The 12,039-nt window shown below is 39.0% G+C and overlaps 1 long non-coding RNA gene across 1 annotated transcript; it reads left to right on the top strand.

Moving 5' to 3' along the window:
* The first annotated feature begins 4,269 nt into the window (after positions 1-4,269).
* LOC147842259 (uncharacterized) lies at positions 4,270-10,607 on the top strand. The gene is made up of 4 exons (XR_015499157.1): positions 4,270-6,021; positions 6,064-6,208; positions 6,271-7,600; positions 7,800-10,607. It is a non-coding gene; the product is annotated as an uncharacterized LOC147842259 (long non-coding RNA).
* Positions 10,608-12,039: the final 1,432 nt, after the last annotated feature.

Here is a 12,039-nt window from a genome sequence, read left to right as displayed (position 1 = left end):
TTTGGCTTTGTGGCTGTTCATCAAGACAATGACGACAAGGTTTGTTTCAGCCTGGGTCGACCATGGCTCATTATTATATGTATATATACTTACGCTGTAAAAGATCTCTCGGCTGTGTATTTTAAACATGGCGGCTCTTTTGTTTTCATTCTGGCTTGCTGCGTAAGTGAATAATGTTTCTCTGTAAACGTTCAGCTGCGCATCTAGCTCTGTCTTCTGGTTCCCTTTCTTGTGTTGGGTACCCTTTCGAAAGGGTATTGAAAAAGTTGTACAGCACGGTTCGTTACGCCGTTTGACAGTGGAAACAGCCATAAAAGCATACCAAACCGTACGACTCAGTGGAAATGGGCCATTAGTGAGGCCGGCAGGGGGTGCTCAACTTGTGGTCTGTGTAAGTCCTAATGCCCCAGTAAAAGTGAAGGGGACACTATACTGTCAGTGGGCGCCGTCTTTCGGATGAGACGTTAAACTGAGGTCCTGACTCTCTGTGGTCATGGCACTTCTCATAAACAGTAGGGGTGTAAACCCAGTGTCCCGGCCAAATTTCCTCCATCGGCCCTTAACCATCATGGCCCTACAATTATCCCCATCCACCAAATTGGCTCTATCACTGTCTCTACATTCCACCAATAGCTAATGTGTGGTGAGCGCACTAGTGCTGTTGACCTGTGGCTGCCGTCGCATCATACAAGTGGATACTGCACACAGGTGGTGGTGTGGAGAGACACTACAAACAATTTAGCCTACCCAATTAACCTGAACTGCATGTCTTTGGACTGTAGGGGAACACCCCCACCCCCTTTAAAAAGTCCCCAAATTACTAAATATGCTCATTTGCAGCTGTTTCACTGTAAATAAACAGTTAAATGGTCAGTAATATGTATTATTATTATTATTTACAAAAGAATACATAAATATACATAAGAGGCAAATACATTAGCAAACAGTTCAGCTTAATAAAATTAATGGCTATTATGATGAAATAGAATCAAGCTATAAAATCTCATTAGCCGTTCTTCACTGTATAACTTACACATTCTGATTAAAGAGCAACGAATGAATCTCTTATTTATTTAAAAAAAATTTTGGTTGATCACATTAAATAACAGGTGTCACTTTCAAAATGCACACATCTTTTACACACTTTATTGAAAGCATTTGATTGCTTTTCTAACTTTTTATGCTCATTTAGGACGAAATTAGTTGTGTTTGAAAAAAACAAAAAAAAACACCAAGATCGACATCTTTAGAGGTTATTATTACTAATTATGTGTCTATGCCAGTTCAAACAAGCACCCAAAATCCAGACTGTCACTGCACTTCAAATCGCGTGTACAGAATAATTTGGGAAACAGCATCTATCTATCTAGCTCACTATGGAGCGCGTCAGCTTACAGTCATGCACCACCTGTAAAATAAGGGAGAATCCTGGGAAAACGGGAGGGTTGACAGGTATGCAACTGACCCAGCCGAGGCTTGAACCAGTGACCTTCTTGCTGTGAGGTGACAGCACTACCTACTGTGCCACCGTGTCGCCCAAAACCTCTACTTATTATAAAGTTTTTAATATTTACAAAACTAAATACTTAAGTAAACTATAATGGATCTGCATTTCCTTGTTTAGTTGCATTGGTATCACTTTTTATGCATGAATAAGAATGAAAACTAATAGGAATTTTATAAATGCACAGGCTTAATAGCACAAACATTTTACAAACTGTGCGCCTTCCGCTGTGTTAAACAATGCTCAGCATGTTCTCTGCAGGCTGGACCCTGTGAGTTCCTCTCTGTTTACAGGACCACACAGATCTGTTTTCCTGCATGCCTGTAATATTATATCACCCATTCCTATAACGACCCCTCACTATAAAAAGTGGATGTTTTTCTGTGGTGGTGACAAAGTTGACCAACATCCATCCAATTCCAAAACCGTAAAATCTCAAATGTTGTTGATCCACATGACCAACAACTAGAAACAAATTCTAAAAATATGATATTTACAACAAATAAATCGAAAAGTGTGACTCGCTGACATAAATAAACTCATAAACGAATGTTCAAATGTCTGAAATTCAATGAAGTGTGCCAAACGCATCATATGTTGTCCGTCGGCATCACAAACCTTTTTTATCGAATCAGTACAGCTGACCAATTCTGCCAAAGATATAACCGTAATATTATTAGTACGAGCTTTTACAAGAGGCTTTATGTAACTGATTTATGTCATTTACAGTAAGCATCGCTGCCTTCTTACTTGTGTGTGTCATAAATGTGAGTTATAAATGTGTTTACAGCAGGTTCTACACAAGAAGTGTGGAAAATGTAATCTGATTAGATGAGACCTACAGTAATAGCAAAGACCTTAGACGGAGAACACACATACACACCGGGTTTGAAGAGTTAACATCAAGGTTAATCAAGGTTACACTTCCCGTTGATTCATTTACCTCTATCGACTGATTTGATTTCGTGAATACTGTGTCCTCTTTGATTTAATTGAGGCAATCCCCTGGTTGAATGGCTAGACAGACAGCATAACCGACTTATGCAGAGACAGTGAGGCTGACATTCGGTCATGGTCATAGATTGGTGCTCCAGAAAGCTCTGTTATTGATTTTCAGTGTTGGGAAAAGTTACCTTTAGCAGTAATATATTACAGCCTAGACTACAGCCAGGTAAAAAAAAATAAAATGCAAAAATAACACATTGCTTTCCCTGAAAAGTAACTAATTAACCCAGCAGGTACATCTGGATGTCAAAACAACATCATATTGACATCAAGCATGACGTCAAGAAACTTCTCAAAAATGCTAATCAATTTGAAGTCAAAACCTTGACGTCTTTTTGACATCCAGACTTTACGCAGATGCCCTTTTACCACCAAATTAATGTCACAAAAATCCATTTTGCATTAATCTGAAAGCTTCAATTACAAATTAAATAGTTACATGGAATATTGTATCTCTGCAGTGCATGTAAACTGCCTTGATGAGAAAACAACTATCTAACAAGGGTGTCAAAAACTTTTGCAGACGCCTTTTTTCTGTTACTTTGAAAGTGCAAATGATGGAAATAAAATCTAACTTTTTTTATATTATAAGAATGTTTAATCTGTAGTTTAATGTCTTTTGGAGATTTTTCAATCTTTCCTTGGCTTTATTAAAACCAAATTTTTCCTGGGGTGCCCAAACTTACGATCCCAACTGTATTTAAACTGCTAGGAACGGTATAGGGTTAGGGTTAGTGTAAGTTGACATGTACTTGCAAAGTTTCTTATAGTCAGTTTAATGTCTGTTGAAGGAGCACTATCAACAGGTATTAAGCAGACAGTGTACACTGTAAAAAACAAAACCACCATTTGTTTAGCACACTGTACTTTTTTTGTCTTATATACTAAGAATTGTGAATAAGAATTGATTACATAAAAATATATGTTATGTCAACAATATTCGCTAAAATGTTTTGTCTACATGTTTAACTGAGTTTTCTGGACAAACATTTTTGTGTTGAACAATAATGCTGATATTTAATTAGTTCGCGCATGCGAGATGTGACGATCAAAAGCTAAGCTTGTCTATCAGTTGCTTGTAGGAGGAGTGACAAGGTGGCGCAGTTGGTAGCACAGTTGCCTCACAGCAAGAAAGTTGCTGGTTCAAGACCTGGCTGGGTCAGTTGGCCCTGTGTTCAAGTGGGTTTCCTCTGGGTGCTCCGGTTTCCGCCACAGTTCAAAGACATGAGGTACAGGTGTGTGAATGGGTGTTTGCCAGTACTGGGTTGCAGCTGGAAGGGCATTGGCTGTGAAAAACATATGCTGAATGAGTTGGCGGTTCATTCCACTGTGGTGACCCCTGATGAATAAAGGGACTAAGCAAAATGAATGAATGGATGAAATATAAAGTTTGTGTTCATTTTTAAGTAAAATAATTAAAAACAGGATGATATGCCAATTAGAACTAATTACTTATTTTGCAAATTTGAAAAAAAATTATCCACTAAACAGAAAAAAAAAATTGACTCAATAGCAGTAACTGTTGCTTCAGTTGATGTGACAATAATATCTTTATTAGTAAAATACAATAATCAACATTGCATAAATAAACACAATTATGTTAGCTGAACAAAAAAAGTTACTGAGAAAAACTAAAAAACCATTGTTGAGACAACTCAAAGTTCTTACTGCATCAAGTTGCCTTATATTTTTATGTTTTCTCAACAATTAATTTTTTACAGTGTACTTGTAATCAAGGGTATGAAACTGACAACAGAGGTGCGGATCCACATGCAGGTTTATTAGAATGGTCAGGCAAGCAGTGGTCAATACAGCAGCAGCCAAATGTATGAGGGCAATCCAGATTCTTAGTCAACAGGCAGGCAGATGTTCAAAGACAGGTTGCAAACAGAATTAAACAAATAAACAAGGCAAAGGAGCAAAGCACGGCAAAGGCAGACAAAGGAACCGCGTTGTAGTGTTACTGTAGCAGATAACAAGACTCAGCAATGAGTGTTTCAATGTGAGCTGTATATATGTGTGTGTAATCAGTACTTGAGCAGCATCAGCTGTGTGTTTGCAATCAGTCAGGATAAGGAACCGGTTGTATGTGTGTTGCATGACTGAATATGTAGTCCATTTCAAGCTGATTTGTAGTCCTATGTGTGTGTGGGTGTTTACCAGCGACCTCAGGTGGTTAGATCGCTGGTGATCATGACAGTACTAATACTCAAAGGAGGATTAATTGGCATGTAGTTGCAATTAAAATTTTAGTCAACAAAATGTGCAATAGGGACCATCAAAGTTGTTGTTGTTTTTAACAATAAATGTTGGAGTCAATGATGGAGTCAAAATGATCAATGCCCACACAGACACATAAACATGACTGAAAACGTTGTATCATTTATGCCAGGCCAGAAGTTGGTGCTGTTTGTAAAGAATCTATGCACCTGTACTAAAATCTACAAATCCATACAAATTTGCTACTCAATGAAAACGTTTACGATAATGCTTGAGATTGCATTGCCCTCACCCAATCTGAAATGAAAAATCACATTCTTTCCTTTCAGGGCTTGACATTAACTTTTTTGATCACCAGCCACTGTGGCTAGTAGATTTCCAGCATTACTAGCCACTCGCCATTTTCACTAGCCATACTTTTCTTGTTGGGAAAATATACTTTATATGCATAAATTTGACTTTGACATGCTAAAATGACTTGATTTAGATGTTATGTCCACATGCCTTCTCATTCATTTCACTTCTTGTGTTTATTGTGTATTAGTTTGCTCAGTGTGCATGAGCAAATGGTATTACAATGCATTCAGTTTTTATTTCACAGGACTTTTCAGGGCTCAAAATTAAGGATTTACCAAATTTATATCTGACCACACCAAATAAGTATTTCTTTAGCCAATTTTTTTCTTTAATGTGTCAAAACAAGGAAAATAGCTGTATATGTGCACTTTTTAAATCAACAAAACTTTTCTTTAAAAAAAATTACATTTAAAAAATAACTATTGTCATATATCTAAAATATGCACAGTAATCTGATCTAGCTAAAAGTCCCAGATCACCAGTTCACTACACATAAACAGGGAGTAATCTCCCATTAAAGCAATGTTATTGTAAAAAATATAATTTAACTATATTACCAAAAATAACTGTAAACAAAAGAAAGGTGGTTAAAACACACCGTGTTTGATAATGAAAGGATGATGACAGGCCCACGGCTAATATAGGCTGGTTAATAAACTGTTCAAATAATGAATCAAATGAAAGCATTGAACGCTGCTGCTTACAAAAGAATGTGTATGTGTATTTTTTATGATTTTTTTTTGAGCTCTTGAAAGCAGCAGGACTGTGGGTGCACGATCATCGCTCTTTGTCCAGTCTATTTCAAAGGGAACCAATCGCACTGGTTGCGCTTTCTCTAGGCAAGGTTGCCCGCGCAGGTAAACAAGAGTGGCGCGATTTTTAACAGTTGCGCGCAGCACATCACCTGTGCGCGCAAGTGATCATCCTCTCGTTCAGTATTTACTCTGTTTTTTGCTGTTTTGTTCACGAGAACACAGCTATTTTTGTCAGTCATGTTTCTTCTCGATTCTAAGATCACATTTGCATGAATATTAGGTCATGCTTATTGTCGAACCCGGATTTTAAGAAAACTACTATTTAAAAATGATTTCCAGCCAGTCAAAGTGGCTAGTGGAGGTGTCTGTCTAACCCGCCAGAGCTGAAATCTACCCGCATTTGGTGGGTTGGCGGGTGTTAATGTAAAGCCCTGTTTCCTATTATTCCCCTACTTTCCTATTCCCATATTTTCTGGAAGAGTAATTACTTGTACTTCTCATGATGATTGGCTCTTTCTGATAAATTCATCATTTCTGATTTGTACTGATTACTGATTTGTAAATTGCTTTCAATAAAAGTGTATGCTTGGTACATTTAAATGTGCCATTCTACATTTAAAAGCAAACAAAGTAGCATGACAAACAAAGCAGATGTCCAAGACCTGGTGCTTCCTCATCATTAACAATCACTCCTTATTCTTTTATCCTTCTGGAGCTGTCCTGTGTGACTTGAGACTGGTGTTGCACACAGTTGACACTCATTACTACTTGCTCTGCTGACCTCGGCTCAGTCCCACAGCTCTGAAATCTGCCCCACTAGTCACATATCGCACTTCACTAAATCAAGCATCACCCCTTCATGACAGCTGCAGAACCTCTGGGTAAGGACAAACAAGGTGAGAGAAAGAAGACAGACGGATGAGAAAAACACTGCTGCTCGGCCCTCAACTGGCTTTAAGATCCTGGCTTGTGGTGCCTTAATGCAATTGTTCTCGATTCTTGTCCGCATGGACTCCCGCTAAGCATATTTTGTATGTTTCTTTTACTGCATGAGGTTTGTTCCTTTTGACTGTAAGTGTCCTGCAATGAGGACATCACATGATTTTCTGAATGATTCCGGTTTGTGAGCTTGTTCAAATCAAAGGGTAGCATGTGCAAGATGTGACTTCTATGCAAATCACATGATTTAGGTTAAATAGTCTTTCATCCTACAGCATTCATCATTCATTCATCTTCGGCCGCTAAAATGTTTCAAACGTGTGTAACAAATCTTTTTAAGTTTAAGTTTTAAACTATAATTTTTTTGTGTGCAAAGCATATAAAGCAGTAAAAACTATGTAGGGAACATGTTGATCTAAACAACGCACCTAGTTCTGTGCATCATGTGTGTTATACAAAGTAGATATGCAATATATGCAGTTCAGGTTGCTGTGAGGACCAAGACTGAGAGCCTACTTACACTATGCTATCTGTACCGTGCCCAGGCCCGTTTCCCTGATTGATTGAGAAGTGTGAGTGCGCTGAATTGGGCTCAGGCACGGTTCACTTGGCCAGCCCTGGCCCAGTTGGAAGAGGTGTGCCTGAGTGCGGTTCACTTGGGCTTGAAACTGAAAGCGAGACGTGACTTTTAAGTCTGCTTGTATGCAGTCTGAACTCGGCATCTGCGAGACGTGACTTTTAAGGGACTGTTTTATATGGATTTATTAATCATTCTTACTGCTCAGTGAACGCAAACTGCCGTAGTTTATTAAACTAAGCAGTTGTAGTAATAGTAGTAGTAGTTGTCATCGTTGTTGTAGTAGTCTTCATAATAGTAGTAGTCATAGTAGTAGTAGTTGTTGTCTTTGTCGTTGCAAAAGAAGTCATTGTCGTAATAGTAGTTGTAGTAATAGTAGTAGTAGATGTCGTCATCGTAGTAGTAGTTGTTGTAGTACTAGTAGCTGTTGTTGTAGTAGTAGTCGTTTAAACCCCTTACTGCACGACAGCTGCAAACCTTCAGCAAACCTCCTAATTCCTGCAGCACGAAGACTTTATGATTGTTTATGAGCGTCAAAAGTGGCTGATCTGAAATATTTGACTGCGTCACCGCATCCCTAAGGACTAAAGCGATATAACTAGAGAAATCTCCACTGTGCTGAGCGAGAGCGCTTACTGAACAGTGCAGCATCGTTGACGTAAGTGTGCCCAGGCCCGATTGTAATGTTAGTGTGGGCCACCGGGGAGACGGGAGGGAACAAGCGTGCTTTTGCCCGGTTCGAGGCAACTGAACATAGTGTAAGTACGCCCTAAAAACCTCTGCCTTAGTAGACCTCATTTTACTTCTTAGTCTTCTGGTTGCAAGCCCCTCTCTACCCTCCTTCTCTCTATAATTGGCCTCAAGAGAACAGCTGTGACTCCCCTGTCCCATCACCACAGCTGCCCCAACACGGTCTGGAGGGTGTAGAAAAGTCTTCCTAGACCTCTAGCCTAGAGTGTCCATAGTGGAAGACTTGAATGCATCACATTTTCTCTTAACAACAGGCTTCATAGTTGAGAGTAACTAGAAATGTTAACTAAACTCATAAAATAACAAAATGAAGCTAGGGGCAGCACCTCGTGTTTAACTGGTAGGCATAAAACATATTTTTTCCCTCGTTCTTTTATGAATATGTGATGCTCATTACCACCTCCATCATTTGCTTCGCTTGGCTCCCAGAGATCTCGACCTTACCCCATTCGTCATATACTCCATTGCCCCACACTGGTCGGGGGTACCCTTGAGACTGTGCTTTGCTATCCCACCCACCCCCTTATCTTCTCCAGCACCTGGGGTTAAGGATGAATGAGGGGAGACTGAAGCAAAAGAGGGGAGAGGAGATGGAAACAACTGGTCCAGTTACTTTAACTGTTTCAATCCCCAGCTGGAGTGCTACAAGCTTCACTAGCTGGCAACTCCACCTTGAGTCTCTGCTATTCCCCTGGACTACACTTTCCACAAGCCTCTGTGCTCATTACACACACATCTGATACACATTTACCAGGCTATCAGACTATGGTAATATCACGGACACACTTCTTTTTTTCTTGCCCTTATCCTTGCCTGTTTACTGGATCACTCTTGTGGATTACCCCTTGCACTGTTGATTGCTCCTGTTTTTGACCCTCTGTTTAACTATACTTTTTTTCATGATAAACTGCACATGGATCCTAATTTCTCTGTCATGCACCAGTTTTCAACCTTAACTTATTGCAAATCTGCCCTGAGCCAGGTGGAATCCCATGTTTGGTACTTGGCAGTGGCCCAATATCAGGGGTGCTCAACCTAGTTCCTGGAGATCTAACTTCCTGCAGCATTCAACTCCAACCTTAATTAAACACACCTAATTCAACTAAGTAAGATTTAAAGGAGCACTTGGTAAGTGAAGATGTGTTTTTTGCTCATTGAACATTGCATTTTGTTTGAGAATGAAATTGGGTTGACATCAGAACCCAACATCAGTCAAACCGTCAAACCGTCAAACCTAAAATCAAAGTGTGGACGTTACTCTATCAGACGTTGGATTTTAGTTGCCATACCTGACGAATGAATGTCAGTATTTTACATATGACATTGGCTCGACATTGGATTTTGGTCACTTTTCAACACAACCTAAAATCAACCAAATATCAACTTTTAACATTGTTATTGGACATCCAAATAACGTCCTTAGATGCTGACTAGATATTGAATTTTAATCACCTGACCTCACAACCTACATTTTATTATGAATATCACTTCTGAGGGATAATGTGTAGAAGAGAAGCTCCACCAACACCAACAAAGCAAACCAGAGGCGACAGTGCCAAGGAATCAAAACTCCAGTAATTTTGACAGAAGTGAAGAGCAAACCTTGAAAGCCTCAGTCAGGGGATCAGTTCTTCTCTGAATCACTTAAAAATCATTCCTTACATTTGTATGAGAACAACTCTTTGTTTCGACAGCTCTTTTACATCTAAAAAAACAGCACACTTGCACTCTGTGTGTCTGAAAAAAAGCATGATGGGGGCACTTTAATATATCTTGACTTCAGAGTGTTTATATATACATTTTGCAGCCTACGTTACATCTCAAAAGTGCTGTTGTACGTCTTACACCCAGCGTTTTTCAGACATTGCCTGTCAGTTCTGTTTACGATATCAGACATCAGTGAATAAACTGTTAGTCATCCATGGGTGATCTGTCTGAGGCAAAAGCTGGGAAATGCTAGGCTAGCCTAAATGTGAAAATGCACTGTTTGTGTGTTTTTAGACAAGAGGGTAGCTTTATAAAGTCAGCATTAGATCACAGGAGCATTTATGTCGGTGTCCAAACCTGCCTCAACTTCAGAGAAAGACGAATTCATAGCACAGATGATCAGACATAACATGTGATCAAAATCAACGGAGTCTTCACAAACACAGATTAAAATCACATGCTCTCATTTAGATAAGCCATTGAAAGTTTTGCACCTAGCAGCATGAACCATGAATGTATTGTGAATGTGATGCTTTGATGCTCTTTAACAGTTGTGCAATGTGACACAGACAACTGTTACTTAAAAGGGATTATGCGACTGTTTTGACAGGAATGCAGAAAAAACAATGTTAAATTCCAATAATAAGGCAAATTACAGAAGAGAATTTTGCCACAGACAAACTAATGGATAGTTTTTGAAAGTAAACACAAAAACGCAAACAAAAAAAAAAGAGAGTAGCGATTTACAACCTGACTTTGACTTCATTGCAGACAATAAAAATACTAAATATTACCTGTGTTGTCTGGATAACTTAATTTCATTTGTAAATAAACATCCTTTCCTGTCATTCAGACCTGCAACACATTGCAAAAAAGATGAGACGGAGCAGTTAATGGCTAGCAATCAGATAAATTGGTTAAATAATGATGTAATTCGAAACAGGTGATGTCAACAGCTGATTGTAATAATAATTTGGTACAAAAGCTGCATTAAAAGAATGTCTAGTCCTTTAGGAGCAACGATGGCCTGAGGATCTCCACTTTGGTAACAAATATGAGTCAAAATTATTTAAATATTTTAAACCAATGTTCTTCAAAGAAAGATAGGAAGACATTTGGATATTTCATCTTAAACAGTGCATAACGTAATTAAAAGATTCATGGAATCTGAAGGAGTTTCAGTGCGTAAAGGACAAGGATGCAAGCTTTAGCTGAATACCACGATCTCCGATCCCTCGGGCAGCGCTGCATCAAGAATCATCATTCATCCATAAGTGATATCACAACATGGGCTCAGGACTACTTTCACAAACCGTTGACAAGTACCACAATACGTAGTTGCATTCACAAATGCCAGTGCAAACTGTTCTGTGTCAAAATGAAGCCCTATGTTAACAGTGTCCAGTGGCGCCGTCTACTTCTTAGGGCTTGTAGACATCTGGGATGGACCATTACAAAGTGGAAAACTGTACTGTAGCCAGGTGAATCTTTGTTTTTAGTATTTTTGATATTTCACATTAAACAGTGCATAATAAAAGATTTAGGAAATCTGAAGATATTTCAGTCTGTAAAGGACAAGGGCATAAGCGATATCACCCCATGGGCTCAGGACTACTTTCAAAAACTGTTGAAAAGTTCCACAATACATAGTTGCATTCGAGAATGCCAGTGCAAACTGTTCTGTGTCTAAAGGAAGCCCTATGTTAACAGTGTCCAGAAGCATCGTCAACTTCTCTGGGCTCGGACCCATCTTGGATGAACCATCACACAGTGGAAATGTGTATTGTAGCCAGATGGATTAATATTTTTGGTACTTTTTAAATATTTCACCTCAAACAGTGCATAATATAATTAGAAGATTCAAGGAATCTGAAGGAGTTTTAGTGAGTAAAGCACAAGGACACAAGCCTAAGCTGAACTACCGCAATCTCTGATCCCTCAGACAGCACTGCATAAAGACTCATCATTCATCCATTAGCGATATCAACACATGGGCTCAGGACTATTTTTGCAAACAGTTGACAAGTAGCACAATACGTAGTGCCATCCACATATGCCAGGGAAAACTGTTCTGTTCCAAAAGGAAGCCCTTTGTTAACAGTGTCCAGAAGCACCATCAACTTCACTGGGCTCGGAGCCATCTGGGATGGACCATCACACAGTGGAAATGTATACTGTGGCCAGATGAATCTTGTATTTTTTTAAATTAATAATAAAAAATACAA

Source organism: Danio rerio, chromosome 9 (genome assembly GCF_052040795.2).
Source record: "Danio rerio strain M-AB ecotype USA chromosome 9, GRCz13ab, whole genome shotgun sequence".
Lineage (NCBI taxonomy): Eukaryota > Metazoa > Chordata > Actinopteri > Cypriniformes > Danionidae > Danio > Danio rerio.
Note: the sequence above shows the minus strand (reverse complement) of the source record. Positions and strands in the feature narration are given on the sequence as shown.